This window comes from Anabrus simplex, chromosome 4, assembly GCF_040414725.1.
Source record: "Anabrus simplex isolate iqAnaSimp1 chromosome 4, ASM4041472v1, whole genome shotgun sequence".
NCBI classification, from domain to species: Eukaryota; Metazoa; Arthropoda; class Insecta; order Orthoptera; family Tettigoniidae; genus Anabrus; species Anabrus simplex.
In genome coordinates this window covers 433,481,114-433,500,418 of record NC_090268.1, presented here as the reverse complement: position 1 = coordinate 433,500,418, position 19,305 = coordinate 433,481,114, and the positions used below count along the sequence as shown (strand labels likewise).

The 19,305-nt window shown below is 42.1% G+C and overlaps 1 pseudogene; it reads right to left on the bottom strand.

The window, feature by feature from the left end:
* Positions 1-284: 284 nt before the first annotated feature.
* Positions 285-403, bottom strand: LOC136872999 (5S ribosomal RNA; annotated as a pseudogene).
* Positions 404-19,305: the final 18,902 nt, after the last annotated feature.

The window sequence follows — 19,305 nt, the reverse complement described above, 5'->3', positions numbered from 1 at the left end:
TAGGCCATGAAGGCCCTTGGAGGGGTGGATGGTATTTGTAACTTCGGCACATGATGGGGTAGAGTGGTTAGCCATACGCCCGGCCGCCTTTGTCCCCAGGAATTAACCTGGTACTCATTTTTAGTATAGGCTGAGTGAACCTCAGAGCCATGTGCACCTCCGGTAGTCGAAATCTCGTTTCTTAAATTTGACGACTTCCTAACGGGGAACGAACGCACGTCCTTCGGGGCAAACCCAGCACGCATTTACCGCCTCGGCCAAGCAGCCCCTAAAAAACGGAATTGAGCCAGCGGCATGTGGTGTTCCCAAGAGGTCATCCATCCAAGTACTGACCACGCCCAATCTTGCTTAACTGCGGTGATTGCACGAGAACCGGTGTATTCAACATGGTATGGCCATTGGCGAAGATAGGAAAACTTGTCCAAATAGGCTCTTAGGATACGGCCACACTTGCGTGTTTTCCCGCAGCGGGACTGAGGGAAATCCCGCGCTAAAAATGCGCAGCACTGACTTTAATGGGACTGGCCACACTTGCGGGAAGAAGACGCTGCGGGACAAGGGACAAGGCGCGTCTTCAAGGTCGCCCGCTCGAGAATGGGCCGGGGTGTTTCCCGCTCTCCCGCTCAGCAGTGCCTGGCCACACTTGCGGGAAGAAGACGCTGCGGTTTTGTTCGTGTTTAAAACTTAGGAGAATATTAGACAGTGAACTGATAATGTTGGAGGTACAAATTAACCCGTGCCTTTACGTCACCTTAATGTCAATGCAAGTTTTTCTTCCTCAGGAATACATTCCCGTAGCCTTGTGTTTCTTTTGCTGATAGCATTTTTCAACATACAGAAAAGCAGTTCTAATGAGGTCACGGACATTATGTAATACTCAAAAAAATTATCTTGTCTTTTAGTTTATTGTTTAGGAGCACAAATTGTCCATTTGATGACCAGTCACTTAATATAGGATGGATCCAATATTTTCTTTGACATCGACGACGACGAAGAACAACCAAGCACATAACACGACAACGGAGTTATTATTTAAAAATGGAATGCCTTCCATATGCAGAGCAATGACTCACAATATACAACACACTAATAAAATCACGCCGTACTGAAATCTCTCTATTAAATATAAATATAAATAATAATGACTAATGGAACTTGGGAGCCATAGATATACAAATAAATAATTCTTAAACTTTGCCGGCTGTTGAAACTCATCTTCAGGGTCGTTGCCTTGTGACAAGGAGATCTGAATCACTTGATACCTAAAAAATTAATATTGGAAAAGGAGTCCATCTGGTAATTTCCCCCACCCATAGAAATTAAACAGAATATATATTAATCTCATACAATATACTTAGTCAATTAAACCTGTATTTACCTAGAAATCCGAGCAGAGCTCGTCGTGATACACCCTTGAACATATATAACAAAATAAAGAGAATATTGATATAAATAATAAATGTCTTAATTTATGAAATAACTCTCTCTCTCAATAACTGGTACTCAGTTTATTCCGCAACGCAAAATATTCACACGCAGTCATGACTCATTTTTCAAGAATGGACTCCACTTTGCTGATGGCGTTGGTATAGTTTGAAAAGGCCCAACACGTTACCTTACGTAGACTCTCCGTAGAATTATATATGGCTAACATTCATAACCATAGAATGTTGTTACACTCCAGCATCTTTCTCCCTGGTTCCTTCAACAGCAGATCTCGAACTCCCAAAATGGCATGGGACATCTTCCTCACAACTCGTACAAAACACCTCTCATATTACCACCAGTATCACCTCTGCACACTGCAAGCTGCAACTTCCTACTCTCGACGCGTGCTTGCACCACACTAGCCCAAGCCAACACAACAGCATCTTAAAATAGCCCAGTTCCTGGAATTTTCCACCTCAGCTCCGTCAACACGTAAACCCCCGCTCGGAGACTCGTCACGTACACAACCGGGAGATAAACTGAGTGATCGAAACACACTAGTCCCAAATAAAATATAGAGAGTATCCATAATAACGAGAGTTCCAAAAAGAGTTACTAAGCCGCGACGGCTAAATACACACATAAATGAAATATACACATGAATAAATAATAATAATAATAATAATAATAATAATAATAATAATAATAATAATAATAATAATAATAATATCTGACCGGGGTTTGTCAGGTTACAATACTCCCCCTTTGTTTTCCAACAGATGCAAATGTTGGCAAAACAACACAAATCAGGTGGCTGATGGCCCAAGGACAGCTCCTCAAACTACCCATCAAATATACAATATACAACATTAGGGATCCCGATGGTATCTCCTCAAATTGAACACATTATAAGTTCCAATACATTTCCTATTAGCATCAATTAAGGAATATGCACACCTCCCTATCCTTCTCGCAACAATAAAAGGACCCTTAAACAATTGAAAAATTTAGACATGGTCTTATCCTCAGCGTTAGATGGGTGAGGCACTCGCAACAATACTTCATCTCCTACCTCTAAACTATCAGAGCACCTATTCTGAACTATCCTAGCACGTTTCTGACCAGACTTAACCAGCTTCTCCCTAGCAAGCTGTACAAATAGATCCTGAGGAACCTCCTCCACGCTCTCCAACCTCAATATCTTGGCCAACTCAAAATCAGGCTTTCTCCCAAAGTGCACCTCAATGGGTGTAAGACCAGTACTCTCATGTCTTGTGACATTGAGCCAATTTTCCATCCTACTTAAATGTTCATACCAAGAGCTATGATTATGACTTACATAGGTCCTAAACATCCGTCCAAGTTCCCTCATGACTCTCTCAGACATGTTTCCACAAGGAAACCTTATAGACGAATATGTTACCTGAATACCTCTGTCCTGTAGAGTCTTCTTCCAGATGTTCGAAGTGAACTGTGAGCCGTGATCGGATAGGATCCTCCTAGAGTTACCGAATTCCTCGCAATACTTACTCACTGCATTGGCACATCCTCTAGCAGAAGCCTTCCGAAGTGGGTATAATTTAACAAATTTAGAGAACGAGTCAAGTATTACAAATATATATCGGTAGCCATACCTAGACTTAACCAACGGTCCATAGATGTCCACACACAGTAACTCACCTATATCCTCGGTTATCACAGCCTGCCTCGGCCCGTGCATATACCTATTTGGGTGTTTACACTTCTGACACACATCGCAAGTAGCCAAAGTCTGACGGACTTGTCTACCCATATTGCGCCACACAAAGTGATACTGAATTGCACATAATACCTTCTCCGCACCAAAGTGACCTAATTCCTTATGGAAATACCAAATCATGTCTTTCCGCAAGGCTTGAGGCACTACAACCCTCCATACATCCTTATGACATATGCGAGCTACTAAACCACTCAGAAGTTTATACCTCATATTCCCTTTTTCCACAATAGTGTCAGGCTCAGCAGCCTCTAACTCAAATAAAATATCACACAACTCCTCATCCTGTCCCTGTTCCAATTTCATCTTCGAGAGTTTCCTTCTCTCCTCTCTACATTCGTCATACTTATCAGCACATACCAAGATATTCTCACTAAAATCAGTGCTGACCTCATCAGCTGTCACAGAAATATTCCGACTCAAATAGTCAGCTAACACATTATCAGTACCCTTAACATGAACAACTTTAGGGTCATACTCCTGTATCGCCTGAGCATGAGCATGAGGAATCGGATATCTAGGACTATTAAAACTAGACCTATCTAAAATATCAAATGAGTGTTCGTACACAGTAGTACACCCTAATTCACCAGAGAACACCTCCTTGTTCTCCATCAAAACATTCAAAAGTTCCCTCTTCTGCTGCTCCTCCAGGCATGTCTGTCGCACCGCTTTCTCCACCTCACTGACCAAATCCTGACTTTCCGATACCATACTGTCATTAATTCTGATACTTGCATTATTAACTTTAACATCGACTTCATCCTCAACAATTTCCTCAATAACCTGAATATGACTACAATGAAGCACAAAACTACTCCTATCCACCTGATAATTAAGCTTAATCGGTTTACGTTCTTCACCAACAAGAAATTTCAAAACAGCAGTATCATAGTCAATCACACACTTGGTTTCAGATAGCCAGTCATTCCCCAGTATAACGGAATATACCAGATTAGGCACAACAAGACAACATTGCAACATGGTCTGACCACCAACCTCAATAGGAACAATAACCTGACTACGAATACGATTACTCTTAGCACCAGCTGCTGTGATAATAAATGTGTTCCTCACAGGAATCTCCTCAATAATCTCACCTCTGCGACGAGCTTCCTCACAAAATTTAAAATTTACACAAGACTTATGACTCCCCGAGTCTACAAGCAATTTCTCCTTCACACCCCATATGGTAGCCTCCATAGCTGGGTTGATCAATAATTCAGACGAACCACCTTCCTTAGCACTATCCTGGTCACACAACAAATCCTTACCAACAGCAATCTCAAAAGCCTCCCTGATAACATGGATTTGCACATCAAGTGGGGATCTCCTAACGGACCTATTTAGGACATTCCGTTGGAGTTTAAATTCTGATTCTGCTGATTACCACTATTATTACCTCTCTCATCCCTTCTCCCCCTATCATTCAAATCCCTAGACTGATTACTAGAATTAAAATTCCTACTATCTTGATTCCTGAAATTAATCCTGGTTTCTTCCTGCCTATTCCCATTACCCTGATCCCTTCTGCTATAGTCATTCCCATTCCTACGATTACTTTCAAATGCTACTCCTCTCCTGTGATTATTTTCCCCCACACTCCTATGTCCTACCTGCCTACCCAAAGAATCGAAACGTTGCAACAGCCCTTCCATTCCCTTAATGGTCTTAACCTGCTGGATGCACATGGCCAACTGAATATCTTCATTAAAATGTCTAGCCATCCTCCTAACAATATCCTGCTCTGGCAAACTCTCTTCTAAGTTCTGACTAATAGCCACGTGCACAAGAAAATACTCCGTACGAGAAATACCCTCATTACCCTTATACTTCCCAGCCATAATCCTATCTCTTTCCCTACCCTGAATCTCCTCATCCCAAAACTTATCCATAAACAACTCCCTGAATCCCCTTAAACCCTTAATATGACCTCTATAAACATCATACCAACTCCTAGCTTCACCCGTAAACGCACTTGCTAACATATCATCTACCAAGTCCCACTCTAACACACCTTCTTCCAAGCTCCTAGTAAAACGTTTCTCCACTACCTTGAGAAATTCCAGAGGGTTAAACTGCTTACCATTAAACTTAGGCAGCTCAATTTCCTTAATAATATGCCTTTGTATGCTAGAACTCTGAACATCACCTGAGGACCTGACTGATTGAATCTTTTCGTCAACCCTCTGTAATACATCTGCCTTCCATACATCAATATGACTAGCGTTCTCTCTGACCTGATGTTCAATTACACCTTGTTTACTTATCACATTGTGAATACTGTTAAAGTTATCTAAAATTTTATCCTGACATTTAGAATTATTTTCAACAAGTTTAGCTTCAAGATTATTAGCAACGTTACAAATTACTCGGTTAAATTCACTTTTATTTGATTCAGATATACCCCTAATTTCTTCAATTTGCCTATCATGCTCAGACAATTTACCATTAATTTCTACACATTTATAGTTTAATTCCTTCCTCATCTCCATAATACCTGAATCGACTTTCTCACTTAACCTCTTTACTTGATTATCCATCCTATCACTAATTTCCTGAACTTGTTTTTCAATTTTAGCAACATTAATTTCCATTTTCTGATTATTATCCTCAAGTTTACTTTCAAGTTTCTGTGTTAACTCATCATTCTGCTCTCTAAGTTTACTTTCATGTTTATTAGTAAATTCACTCAAAATATGAACTAATTGGTCTAGCTGCTGGTCACTATTATCGCTACTCTGCTTTGATAGAGATGATGAAGCATTGTCCCCGGTTACCATCGAATCTAACACAACATTTAAATTATTATCGCCCATTGTGGCTTCACTCTCTGAATTAATCATGTCAACGGTATAGTTTGCTCCCCCTGTACTACAATTAATATGCACTTTCCTTTCCACACTCCTATTTCTTAATTTTAACAGATTAATATTTTCTCTCGTCCAACTCATCACCTTGCGTTTCCCACATACGCAAAATTTCCACAAGACATATTATACACTCCACAGCGAACAAGAAATCTCCACAACAACTGTACATATCATGAAATCTGAGAGCAACTATACCATTTCTGTGTGCATACCCTATCGTGACTCAGATCAGTCTTGCCCCACGTTGCTAGCGACATTGATATCTCTCTATTAAATATAAATATAAATAATAATGACTAATGGAACTTGGGAGCCATAGATATACAAATAAATAATTCTTAAACTTTGCCGGCTGTTGAAACTCATCTTCAGGGTCGTTGCCTTGTGACAAGGAGATCTGAATCACTTGATACCTAAAAAATTAATATTGGAAAAGGAGTCCATCTGGTAATTTCCCCCACCCATAGAAATTAAACAGAATATATATTAATCTCATACAATATACTTAGTCAATTAAACCTGTATTTACCTAGAAATCCGAGCAGAGCTCGTCGTGATACACCCTTGAACATATATAACAAAATAAAGAGAATATTGATATAAATAATAAATGTCTTAATTTATGAAATAACTCTCTCTCTCAATAACTGGTACTCAGTTTATTCCGCAACGCAAAATATTCACACGCAGTCATGACTCATTTTTCAAGAATGGACTCCACTTTGCTGATGGCGTTGGTATAGTTTGAAAAGGCCCAACACGTTACCTTACGTAGACTCTCCGTAGAATTATATATGGCTAACATTCATAACCATAGAATGTTGTTACACTCCAGCATCTTTCTCCCTGGTTCCTTCAACAGCAGATCTCGAACTCCCAAAATGGCATGGGACATCTTCCTCACAACTCGTACAAAACACCTCTCAGATTACCACCAGTATCACCTCTGCACACTGCAAGCTGCAACTTCCTACTCTCGACGCGTGCTTGCACCACACTAGCCCAAGCCAACACAACAGCATCTTAAAATAGCCCAGTTCCTGGAATTTTCCACCTCAGCTCCGTCAACACGTAAACCCCCGCTCGGAGACTCGTCACGTACACAACCGGGAGATAAACTGAGTGATCGAAACACACTAGTCCCAAATAAAATATAGAGAGTATCCATAATAACGAGAGTTCCAAAAAGAGTTACTAAGCCGCGACGGCTAAATACACACATAAATGAAATATACACATGAATAAATAATAATAATAATAATAATAATAATAATAATAATAATAATAATAATAATAATAATAATAATAATAATAATAATATCTGACCGGGGTTTGTCAGGTTACAGTACAAACACGCAAGTGTGGCCGTAGCCTGAACAGAACGGACAAGATCGCACATTAATAGTCCAGTGAAAAGAACAAATTTATTTTTTCCTTATTTATTCTTCTTCTTCTTCTTCTTCATTATTCCTTCACCCTCCAGGGTAGGTTATTCCCTCGGACTCAGCGAGGGTTCCCACCTCTACCGCCTCAAGGGCAGTGTCCTGGAGCTTCAGACTCTGGGTTGGGGATACAACCAAAGAGGATACAGGATACAACAGCGTAGAAAGACCAGTACCTCGTCCAGGCGGCCTCACCTGCTATGCTGAACAGGGGCCTTGCGGGGGGATGGGAAGATTGGAATGGTTAGACAAGGAAGAGCGAAGGAAGCGGCCGTGGCCTTAAGTTAGGTATCATCCCGGCATTTGCCTGGAGGAGAAGTGGGAAACCACGGAAATCCACTTCCAGGATGGCTGAAGTGGGAGTCGAACCCAGCTCTACTCAGTTGACCTCCCGAGATTGAGTGGACCCCGTTCCAGCCCTCGTACCACTTTTCAAACTTCGTGGCAGAGCCGGGAATCGAACCCGGGCCTCTGGGGGTGGCAGCTAATCACAATAAACCACTATCCCACAGATGCGGACCAGTTGGACTTCATTCAAAACAATAATAACCACCACCAACAATAAGGTTGAGCAAATTTTGAGGATACATTTCTCACACGTAAAAGAAAATATGTTATATTGACATGTGTACGGAAACGCTTTATTCCCATGTTAGAACTCATTTTCTACAACTGTATATAGCACGTTAATTATGAGAAACACACAGAAACAGGAACATACTAGCATGCCACATTTTGACATAAATACAGTATAACCTCTGAGATCCGGTTTAACGTGGCGACGGTTGGTCCGGATATCAGAGAGTATCGTTACAATACCGGCGAATTCATACAAAGACACTGTAAAGTTTGTAAGTAATTAGGCCTATAATAACTTTACACACTTTGTATTAGAATCAAAGACAGTACTGCATTTAAATACAGTATAAAATATAAGGTCCGCCTCTGTGGTGTAGTGGTTAGTGTGACTAGCTGCCAGCGCGGGTTCGATTCCCGGCTTTGCCACGAAATTTGAAAACTGATACGAGGGCAGAAACGGGGTCCACTCAGCCTCGGGAGGTCCAATGAGTAGAGGTGGGTTCGATTCCCACCTCAGCCATCCTGGAAGAGGTTTTCCGTGGTTTCTCACTTCTCCTCCAGGCAAATGCCGGGATGGTACCTAACTTAAGGCCACGGCCACTTCCTCCCCTCTTCCTTGTCTATCCCTTCCAATCTTTCCACTCCCCCCACATGTCCCCTGTTCAGCATGGCAGGTGAGGCCACTTGAGCGAGGTGCTGGTCATTCTCCGCAGTTGTATCCCCCGATCCAATGTCTCACGCTCCAGGACACTGCCTTTGAGGTGGTAGAGGTGGGATCCTTCGCTGGAGGGTAAACAGATTAAGAAAGAGAAAGAAAAAATAAAACATAAGTAAAATATAAAAAAAGACACATAAAAATCACAACAAATAAAAACTGAAGTTTATGTTTATTTTACTCAGTTTTCTTTTGACGTAAATATGTCTTACGGCTGGGGGTCATCCTAAAATTAGTGTAAGGTGACGCGATGAAATGTGTGACGGAAGTGTAACCATAACAACCGTACAGTCTGTGATGTAAGGTATTGTTACCTAGCAACCGTGCAGGCTATATCTTATGGCTGGCGGCCATCTGAAATTACCAGCCGTTGACGGATGGCCATGACCGAGAGACATGTCATATATACCGGGTGAGCAGAATAAAGGGGAACCGCTCCATCCTGTGGGCGGGAATTCCTGAGTGAGTGAGTGAGTTGGCCGGTGACGAAATACTGTGCCGGATTTACTCAAGGCCGCGCTAGCACGCCAAGTTTCAGTCTTTGTTGAACGTTTGCAAACGTGGCACGTGTTTTGTTGGTGACATTAGTACAGAGAGTGAATTCATTGAAATGGCTCAAATGGCTCAAGTCGGGTATCGGTATACAGTTATCCAAAGAGTAACCAAAGAGTAATCATTTACGATTCATACGTCCGTACAGAAAGTGCGAGGGCCGTAAGGAGATTATTTGAAGAGAATCTTCCCGATGTTCAAGTTAACGTCAGACTTCAATTCATAGGTTAAGTAAATAAATTACGTACGACGTAAAGTCTTCTTGATAAGAAGCGTACAATACTCACACAAGAAACTGTAGGTAACATTGGTAACCTCTGGAAAGGTCCCCTAGAGAATCACTTCGTCGAATTGCTCAGGAAATGGAAATTTCCTATGGTTCTGTTCGAACGGGTACAAAGTTACTGAAGGATAATTGTACCGGGCGGTACACCTCTACACCGTTTATTTAAAAGTTGCGCCAGTTGAAACTCCTCTTCTGGAGGAATGTTGAACTTTATCTACTCTATTAATTCTCTACTTTCTCAGAAGATGTCACCACGTGGAAAATTTTGAGTTTTTGAACTGTGTCACTTTTGATGTGTTTTTGTTTAGCTTGAAGTAAGAAGTGTGAACTTTCTCTTCTAGAGGACACTACTGAAGATCAACAATAGTGCAACCTAGTGCGGAGTCAAAGAACTATTTTGTTGAAGAAATTTTTATTTCAAATGTTTGTTCTTTGCTAAATTTCTTTCTGTTATTGTTTAAGTTGGCTGTATACCCCTCTCTTTCCCCTTGTTTTGCATGTAGCCAATCCCGAATTTCTTAAATTAATTTCTATCCAATCAGATGTATCTTCCCCCAACTTGAATCGATTGCGGGGTCCTAGCCAATAAAATAATTGTGGGCGGGTGTTTTCATTCCCCTAACGCCTAGAACCTTCCACGAGAGGTTATAAACTGCTGATTTTTGGGTCTCCGTGCCACTTCTGTTCCATCTTTCAGTGTATTAAGTACATCGCAGGAGGCGGGTAGCGCCTCTTTCTTCTGCAGCGGTCAACAATAAGGTAATGGCCGATTAATAAATTTTTTTCTTTTCTTGCTCAGCAGTTTAACTCTCGGGGCGGGTGCGAAGCGTTCTACCATGTAACCTTTTCCTAAAATGTAACTACTCTTTTCTTCGATTCTCTTGTAAAGCTACATTCTGGGATAGAGAGTGCTAACCCTCTCGAGCTCCCACTCATATTGTTTTGAGGTGAACTTATTTTTCTCAACCTATTCTTCGATAATGTAAAACAAATTGTTCTCTTCTTAAGTCACCTCTTTAGTATGGGATTAGCCCTTGTATTAACGGCCTAGCGCCAAGTAGGTCTTAATCAAAGTGTATTAGGAGTGCAAGTTCGCCTCCTCTCAAATTGTTTTAGAGGTCATTTAATTAACCTTCTTGTCATTTAATAGACCTCAGTAGGTTGGGTATTTTACCCCTGTGTATATGTCCTTTGAGGACAGCTTAAAGGTGGAGTTTGGTGTGGCCTGGGAGAGGCTTAAAATTGAGAGCGAGTGGCTCTTTTGAAAATGGTATATTGTATGCCTCGAGGAGGCTTTTCAGTGTAATTTGGAGCAAGGGCTCCTAGGTATGAATGGGGTTTTCTGCCCCTCTGTTAAAATTGTGTTTGGGGTAAAACTGAGCTGATTGCCCAAGAATTATGTTTCTGACTTTTGAAGCCCCAAATGGGGTACCTATGTAAATGTATTTTTCAATTGTGTTTCGGCTACTAAGTACCTGTTCTATTTGTTGTTACCTAATTTTGAAAAGAAAATATAACCTTGTTAAATTTTAAAATTAATTTCACTTTAGTAGCTTGAGATCTATTCACCACCCAGCACCTTCTTTCATGCATAACTACCACCAAAACACGGTAACAAGTGGTAGCAGAGCGTGGTTGAATGGGTCTCAATTTAGCCCCTTTTGACGGCTAAACACTGTTTTGATCCGAACTCTAACCATTTTCTCAGTTGCTGGAAATTTCTTATTGAGGTTGTTCAAAATTTTTCCGTCATCATGCCCGGCCCTCGCGATGTTCTCCTCCTTAACTATTTGCGCAAAGAGGAGTTGATCTACGAATTAACTATTAGAAACGTGCAATCTGGAGGCACGGTTGCTATCGACACTAACAAACTTAGAGAGTCCCTTGATTTGCCCATTTCCATCCCCAATTTGGGAGAGAAAGAAATTGATGACTCTCTTTCCACGATCGTCGAGAATATTTCTGGGCTAGCATCTGTAGTTAGTTTTTTTGATGAAAATGATCCGTCTCCTAATCAAATTAAGCGTGTGCAAGGCAGACTATATCACTTTTCAAATAGAGTTAATGATCTGTTGTCTCTAAAGGTGAATGACGTTCAGAGGAAGGAAGCTAATACGCTCCTTGAAACTATTTCTGAATTGTCTAGTAAAGTCACTCAATTGTTAACTGGGGAAGTTCCTCCCAAATCTGATCAGCCCACCATAGTGAATGCAGGTAGTGAGGAAGCGCCTCCCAAGGGAGAAGTCAATAGGATAACCGTTGCTGCTCAAACTATCCCGGCCCCATTGGACACCGAATCTGAACGCCGTGCATCGTTGAGTAACATCCGTTCTGAATTAACTTCCTTACCATTGAAACCTTTACCTACTATGTCACCCGGGTTTAGCAGCTTGCCTCATCCATTGGCAATGTTGCTCAGAGGTATTTCTAAGTTTTCTGTTAACACCACCAGTGATGTAATTTCATTTTTAAGATTTCTAGTTGAATTTCAGGATCACGCCCTTGTGTTTTCTCTTTCCCCTTGTCAAATTTTGCAAATTATCTATCCTTATGCTATTGGTGTTCTCTCAGATAAAATAGTAAGAGCTATTGCTGAACAATCATCTATTGAAGATTTTCACGCACACTTGCTTGCAAATTTCATTCCTGCCCGCGCGAGGTCATCTCTGATTCAGAAATACTATTATCGGGTACAGCGCTTGGATGAAAACTTGGCTGATTTCATACAGGACATTAAGTTTTATACTAGGGTGTTTGCTCTCCACTTCCCTGAGGATCAGATCGTGCAAGCTATTGTTGAAGGGATCTCCCCACCCTACAGGTCATATTTGTGTTTCGCGGCATGCCCGCAAACTTTCTCGGAACTTGAAGCATTGGCCGTCTCAGCGGAAGGAGTTAGATACGCCGATTCCTTGCGTGTTGCGAAAGAACCCCCGCCTTCCTTTAGTAACACTCGGCCTCCACCTCGCCGATCAGTCACCCCTCGTAAATGTTATGCTTGCGGGTCGCCTGACCATCTGCGCAATAAGTGTCCTCTGATCAAGTCTAGTAGGGCAAATAATGGAGCTGGTTCATCACAGGGCTGTTTTAAATGTGGGGCTTTCTCACATATCGCCAAGAATTGTCCCAATTCGAATAGCACCCCCTCCTGCTCAACTCCTGGGGTAACTTCCAACAACAGTCAAAAGTGACTAGTGGCTTCGGCTGAGTCAACTAATCCATCTTCCCAAGGCTCAGCCCCTGGCAAAAAGGTCGAGAATTCAGCGAACGATAAGTCTTCGAATACATCTTTTGAATGCCCCAAAGAGTGTCTTAGGATTGCGGCGGATATCCCCGCACCTGTTCCTTTTCTTAAGATTGAGATAAATAACGAACCTATAACAGCTCTATTAGATTCAGGCAGTGTTTGTTCCATTATTTCGGCTGAATGGTACTCCAAATTGAAATCTGTTTGTAAACTACCTGTCTATGACTCTTCTCCTGTTAAATATGTTTCGGCTAATACATCTCCATTAGAAATTCTAGGTTCTTTACTGGTCAAAATTCGTATTTTTAAGTTTACATGGAAAATCAAACTGTTTGTGGCTAAGCACTTGTCTTGCCCCATCATACTGGGAGCGGACTTTATTTCTCACACTGGTCTTGTGCTCGATCTCCAGTCTAGGTCGTGCACATTCAAATTTGCTTCTAGTTGTAAAATCCCACTATTAACGTGTAATTCTGTGTCATGTTTCTCTATTTCGCCTACCCAGGATGAGATGTTGTTAGACCTTAGACATCTACCTGAGGAGCAGGCTAATAGTATTCGTAAATTATGTCAGTCATTTCCAGAGGTATCCACTGATACTCTTGGTGTTACTGATATTATTGAATACAAAATTGAGGTCACGGATTCGATTCCTGTCCGTTTTCCACCTTATAGGCTATCTCCACCTAAAATGAAGGCCCTGAAAGAAATCATCGATCAGATGTTGAAGGATGGTATTATTAGGCCCTCTAAGTCGGCGTATTCATCGCCTATTTTTCTAGTCCCGAAACCCCAAGGAGGCTTCAGGCCTGTCATTGATTACAGGGCTCTCAATCGGAAGGTGGTGTTGCAATCTGTGCCCCTTCCTGACCTTCATTCTTGTTTTTCATGGTTTCGTAAGGCCAAGTTCTTCACTATCTTGGACTTGAATCAGGCCTATAATCAAATTCCCCTTGCCGAAGAGTCTAAACGCCTCACAGCGTTTGCCACGGACTGGAATTTATACGAATACAACCGCGTGCCTTTCGGGCTCCCCACGGGGGCAGCTGTGCTCACTAGGCTACTAGATAGGGTCTTCTCCGACATCAAATTTGAATACTTATATCACTACTTGGATGATGTCGTCGTGTGTTCGGAGACCTTCGAAGAACATCTAGATCATCTGCGAGAAGTTCTGAATCGCCTTCGTAAGGCTGGGTTAACTGTTAAGTTGTCCAAGGTTGCCTTTGCTAAGCCCTCTATGTCTTTCCTAGGGCATATTGTGTCACCTGATGGTGTAGCAGTCGATCATTCTAGAACACAGGCCATCCGTGATTTTAAACCTCCCAAGGACATCAAAGGCATCGCCAGGTTTATTGGTATGGTGAATTTCTTCAGAAAGTTCATTCCTAACTTTGCTAATAGAGCGGCGCCCTTAAACCTTCTTCGTAGGAAAGGCATCAAATTCGAGTGGGGACCTTCTCAACAAGCCGCTTTTGAAGATCTGAAATTAGCTCTCTGTAATGCCCCTGTCCTTGCTATGCCTGATTTCTCAAAGAAATTCATCGTCCAAACGGACGCGTCGTCGTCAGCTGTAGCTGCAGTCCTTCTTCAAGAGACTGAACTAGGGAGGCGACCCATCGCCTATGCATCTAGGACTTTGTCGGCTCAAGAAGCCAATTATTCCATCTATGAGCTCGAAGGTTTGGCAGTCTTATTCGCCTTAGAGAAGTTCCGTCTCTATCTGGAACATGTCAAATTCGACCTGGAAACAGATAATCAAGCCTTAAGCTGGGTCTTAGGTAGGCCGCGTCGTACTGGTCGTATAGCCCGTTGGGCCATTCGTATTTCTGCCTTCCAATTCGATGTCAGGCATATCAGAGGTACTGAAAATGTTGTTGCTGATGGACTCAGCCGTATGTTTTCAAACGAGGTCGAGACCCACGAACCGGTCGACAGTTCATCACCTTCCGAGTCCATACTATCCGAGGTTAATGCCATCCTAACAGATGCTCCCATGCTTTTTAGAGATATTGAGAAATACCAACGTGAAGATCCGACGCTGGCTCCGATAATGGAAACCCTTTCTTCTGGGGAACAGGTTGTCCCTTATGTTCTGAGGAATGGTGTTCTATGTTGCCCATCGAGGCATGATAAGATGATGAAAGTTGTCGTTCCAGCCGTTCTGGTACCTATGATCTTCAAGTATTATCATGAGACCCCATTAGGAGGGCATCTTGGAATCTTTAAAACCCGTGAAAAGATTCGTGAAATGTTCATCTGGAAAGGTATGGACGGTGAAATCCGTGAACTTGTAAAAGCTTGTAAATCATGTTTGCTGAGTAAACCCACCATGTCCACCAAGGTAGGCCTTTTGTCTTCGCATCAAGCGTCGCGCCCCATGGAACGCCTGTATATTGATTATGTAGGACCCTTCCCCCTGTCAAAGGGTAATGCCAACAAGTTCATCTTTGTATGTGTAGATGGTTTTACCAGATTTTCTTGGTTATTTCCGACTAAGCTGGCTACCGCTCAGTCCACCATTACCTGTCTAAATTCCATTTTTGCTTCTTTTGGTCCGTCCCAATATATTGTATCTGATAATGCTAAGGCGTTCACATCAAATCTTTTTCGTAAATTCTGTTTTGATTTGTCCATCTCTCATGTAACTACTTCTGCTTATTACCCTCAACCATCTCTGGCTGAACGGGTTAACCGTAATCTCAGGTCTGCACTTATTGCCTATCATCATGAAGATCATTCCAGGTGGGACACGTCCCTGCATTGGATAGCTTTTGCTTTGAATTCGGCGGTTCATGAATCTCACAAGTTTACTCCAGCTTCTTTGATGTTCAAGTTTGTTCCCAACTCGCCGCTCTCTAACCTCTGGTCTCTGAATGACATTCTACCCGAGACAATAGATCCGGATAACATTAAAGATCTTTGGAAGAAGGCTAAAGCCAATCTTAAAGTGTCTCATGAAAAGGTTAGGGAAAGGTATGATCGTGGACGGAGATCCACCCCTTTGAAGGTAGGTGACCAGGTTATGGTCAAAAATTTTGTTCCCGCGGGCAAGCTTGCCCCCAGATTCCATGGGCCATGCATCATTCTCGATTTTCTCACACCGGTTACATTGTTAGTAAGCAATCCAGCCACCGAGAGGATATTTAGGGTTCACCTGTCCCAGGTGAAACCGGTGTAAATTTTGTGTCAACTTGCTTCATATAATTTGATAGGAATATGATGGTTATATTTTTTTTGAGTTCCACTTTTAAGGCATTCTGCTCCTTCTATTTTATTTTATATGTAAGCATTTCTGTAAACCTCCCCCGATTGTTAAACTGCCATCCTGTCCTTGTCACGGCCATTACCACGCTCCCCTCTCCTGCTCCACTAAATACAGTGGCTGGCTTAGATGAAATGTCATGGATATCGCCACGCCGCTGGCCCCTCAATCTACATGCCTGTGCCCTCAAAAAAAAAAAGATGATGGTCCAACACAATTTTGCCGCCGAGCTTTTATGTTGCAGTGCCCCCGCAGCCGCGCAGCGCCGTGCAGCAACTGGGGAGGGGGATGGGCCCCCTCCTCTCCAGCGAGGACGACATGTGTACGGCGAGCCGGAGCTGTCCTCCCGGCCAAGGCTGATGTGCGGCGCACGACCTGCTCTTGGCCCGCAGCCTGTATATGTTCACCGCGGGCGCGGCGTATTTCAACACCTCTGCTCCCCTCATAGTGCGGGCGAGCGGTATCTCAGGGTACTTGAGGGGTCCGAGCGGCCTCCTTTCGACGCAAGCTGCAACGGCCGGTCTGGCCATCCAACTTAATCTACATCAACTACATGGACAGTCACCATAAGCAATAATTACACTTGGGAATTCAACAACAATATTTGGTGGACATTGCAAAATTTTCTTCACTTTTAAGTAGTAAAAGTTTATCTTCAGAAATTCAAATTCTACAAACATAAAGACTTTCATTCACCTGCAACAACAACATTTTGAAACTGAATTAAGAAATCTTGTAAATGCTCCTGCTATCTATCTTCATATCAACATCATTACTTGGACTTTGTTTCAAACTGATCTCATGCGTCACCCCTGGAGGAACTTTTGGGGGGGGAGGTCTGTACCGGGCGGTACACCTCTACACCGTTTATTTAAAAGTTGCGCCAGTTGAAACTCCTCTTCTGGAGGAATGTTGAACTTTATCTACTCTATTAATTCTCTACTTTCTCAGAAGATGTCACCACGTGGAAAATTTTGAGTTTTTGAACTGTGTCACTTTTGATGTGTTTTTGTTTAGCTTGAAGTAAGAAGTGTGAACTTTCTCTTCTAGAGGACACTACTGAAGATCAACAATAGTGCAACCTAGTGCGGAGTCAAAGAACTATTTTGTTGAAGAAATTTTTATTTCAAATGTTTGTTCTTTGCTAAATTTCTTTCTGTTATTGTTTAAGTTGGCTGTATACCCCTCTCTTTCCCCTTGTTTTGCATGTAGCCAATCCCGAATTTCTTAAATTAATTTCTATCCAATCAGATGTATCTTCCCCCAACTTGAATCGATTGCGGGGTCCTAGCCAATAAAATAATTGTGGGCGGGTGTTTTCATTCCCCTAACGCCTAGAACCTTCCACGAGAGGTTATAAACTGCTGATTTTTGGGTCTCCGTGCCACTTCTGTTCCATCTTTCAGTGTATTAAGTACATCGCAGGAGGCGGGTAGCGCCTCTTTCTTCTGCAGCGGTCAACAATAAGGTAATGGCCGATTAATAAATTTTTTTCTTTTCTTGCTCAGCAGTTTAACTCTCGGGGCGGGTGCGAAGCGTTCTACCATGTAACCTTTTCCTAAAATGTAACTACTCTTTTCTTCGATTCTCTTGTAAAGCTACATTCTGGGATAGAGAGTGCTAACCCTCTCGAGCTCCCACTCATATTGTTTTGAGGTGAACTTATTTTTCTCAACCTATTCTTCGATAATGTAAAACAAATTGTTCTCTTCTTAAGTCACCTCTTTAGTATGGGATTAGCCCTTGTATTAACGGCCTAGCGCCAAGTAGGTCTTAATCAAAGTGTATTAGGAGTGCAAGTTCGCCTCCTCTCAAATTGTTTTAGAGGTCATTTAATTAACCTTCTTGTCATTTAATAGACCTCAGTAGGTTGGGTATTTTACCCCTGTGTATATGTCCTTTGAGGACAGCTTAAAGGTGGAGTTTGGTGTGGCCTGGGAGAGGCTTAAAATTGAGAGCGAGTGGCTCTTTTGAAAATGGTATATTGTATGCCTCGAGGAGGCTTTTCAGTGTAATTTGGAGCAAGGGCTCCTAGGTATGAATGGGGTTTTCTGCCCCTCTGTTAAAATTGTGCTTGGGGTAAAACTGAGCTGATTGCCCAAGAATTATGTTTCTGACTTTTGAAGCCCCAAATGGGGTACCTATGTAAATGTATTTTTCAATTGTGTTTCGGCTACTAAGTACCTGTTCTATTTGTTGTTACCTAATTTTGAAAAGAAAATATAACCTTGTTAAATTTTAAAATTAATTTCACTTTAGTAGCTTGAGATCTATTCACCACCCAGCACCTTCTTTCATGCATAACTACCACCAAAACACGGTAACAATAATGAACAATCTAAAGCCATTCAGGAGAATGTGCTAGAGATTTTACCTACATTGAGATTAATTTCCTCTACGAAGCACCCTCAAATGTTAGATTGAAAATGAAAATCTACAACCTGTTTGCCAGTCTTCGACCGTGTCAGGGATGTAATGAATGAACCATATATAGGCTATTATTACAATGGGGTCGCCACTCCCAAAGTGATCATTAATGACTGATAAATGCTATCAAATGATAATGGAGATTGTTGCTGGAATGAAAGATGACAGGAAAAACCGGAGTACTCGGAGAAGACCTGTCCCGCCTACGCTTTGTCCAGCACAAAACTCACATGGAGTGACCGGGATTTGAACCACGGAATCAAGCGGTGAGAGGCCGGCGGGATGCCGCCTGAGCCACGGAGGCTCCACAGAAAGACATTAATTAATAAATAAATAAATAAATTTAAAAAAATGCTTGAACAACGAAGGGATATATATGCGTACTTTTATTTTTGTGTTGTTTTGCGTTATTTGTTAGCAATAGCTTATACGCCAATGTATTTACTGTGAACTTCCAGTCACGCACGCAGCTCCCGTGTGCAGGCTGCGCTGCCGGGATGCGGGAGCGGTTCCGCTTTATGTTGCTCACCCTGGATAATGTCGTCGCACTGTATCTGATGTACCCCTGGAGTTTTACGCATGAATGTGTCAATGTTAATGGAGAGTATTTTGAACACTTGATGTTGTATACTGGTACGTTCTGTTCCTGTGTGTTCCCCATGATTAACGTACTATGTAGAGTTGTAGAAAGTGATTACTAACATGGAAATAAAGCGTTTCGGGATTCATGCCCAC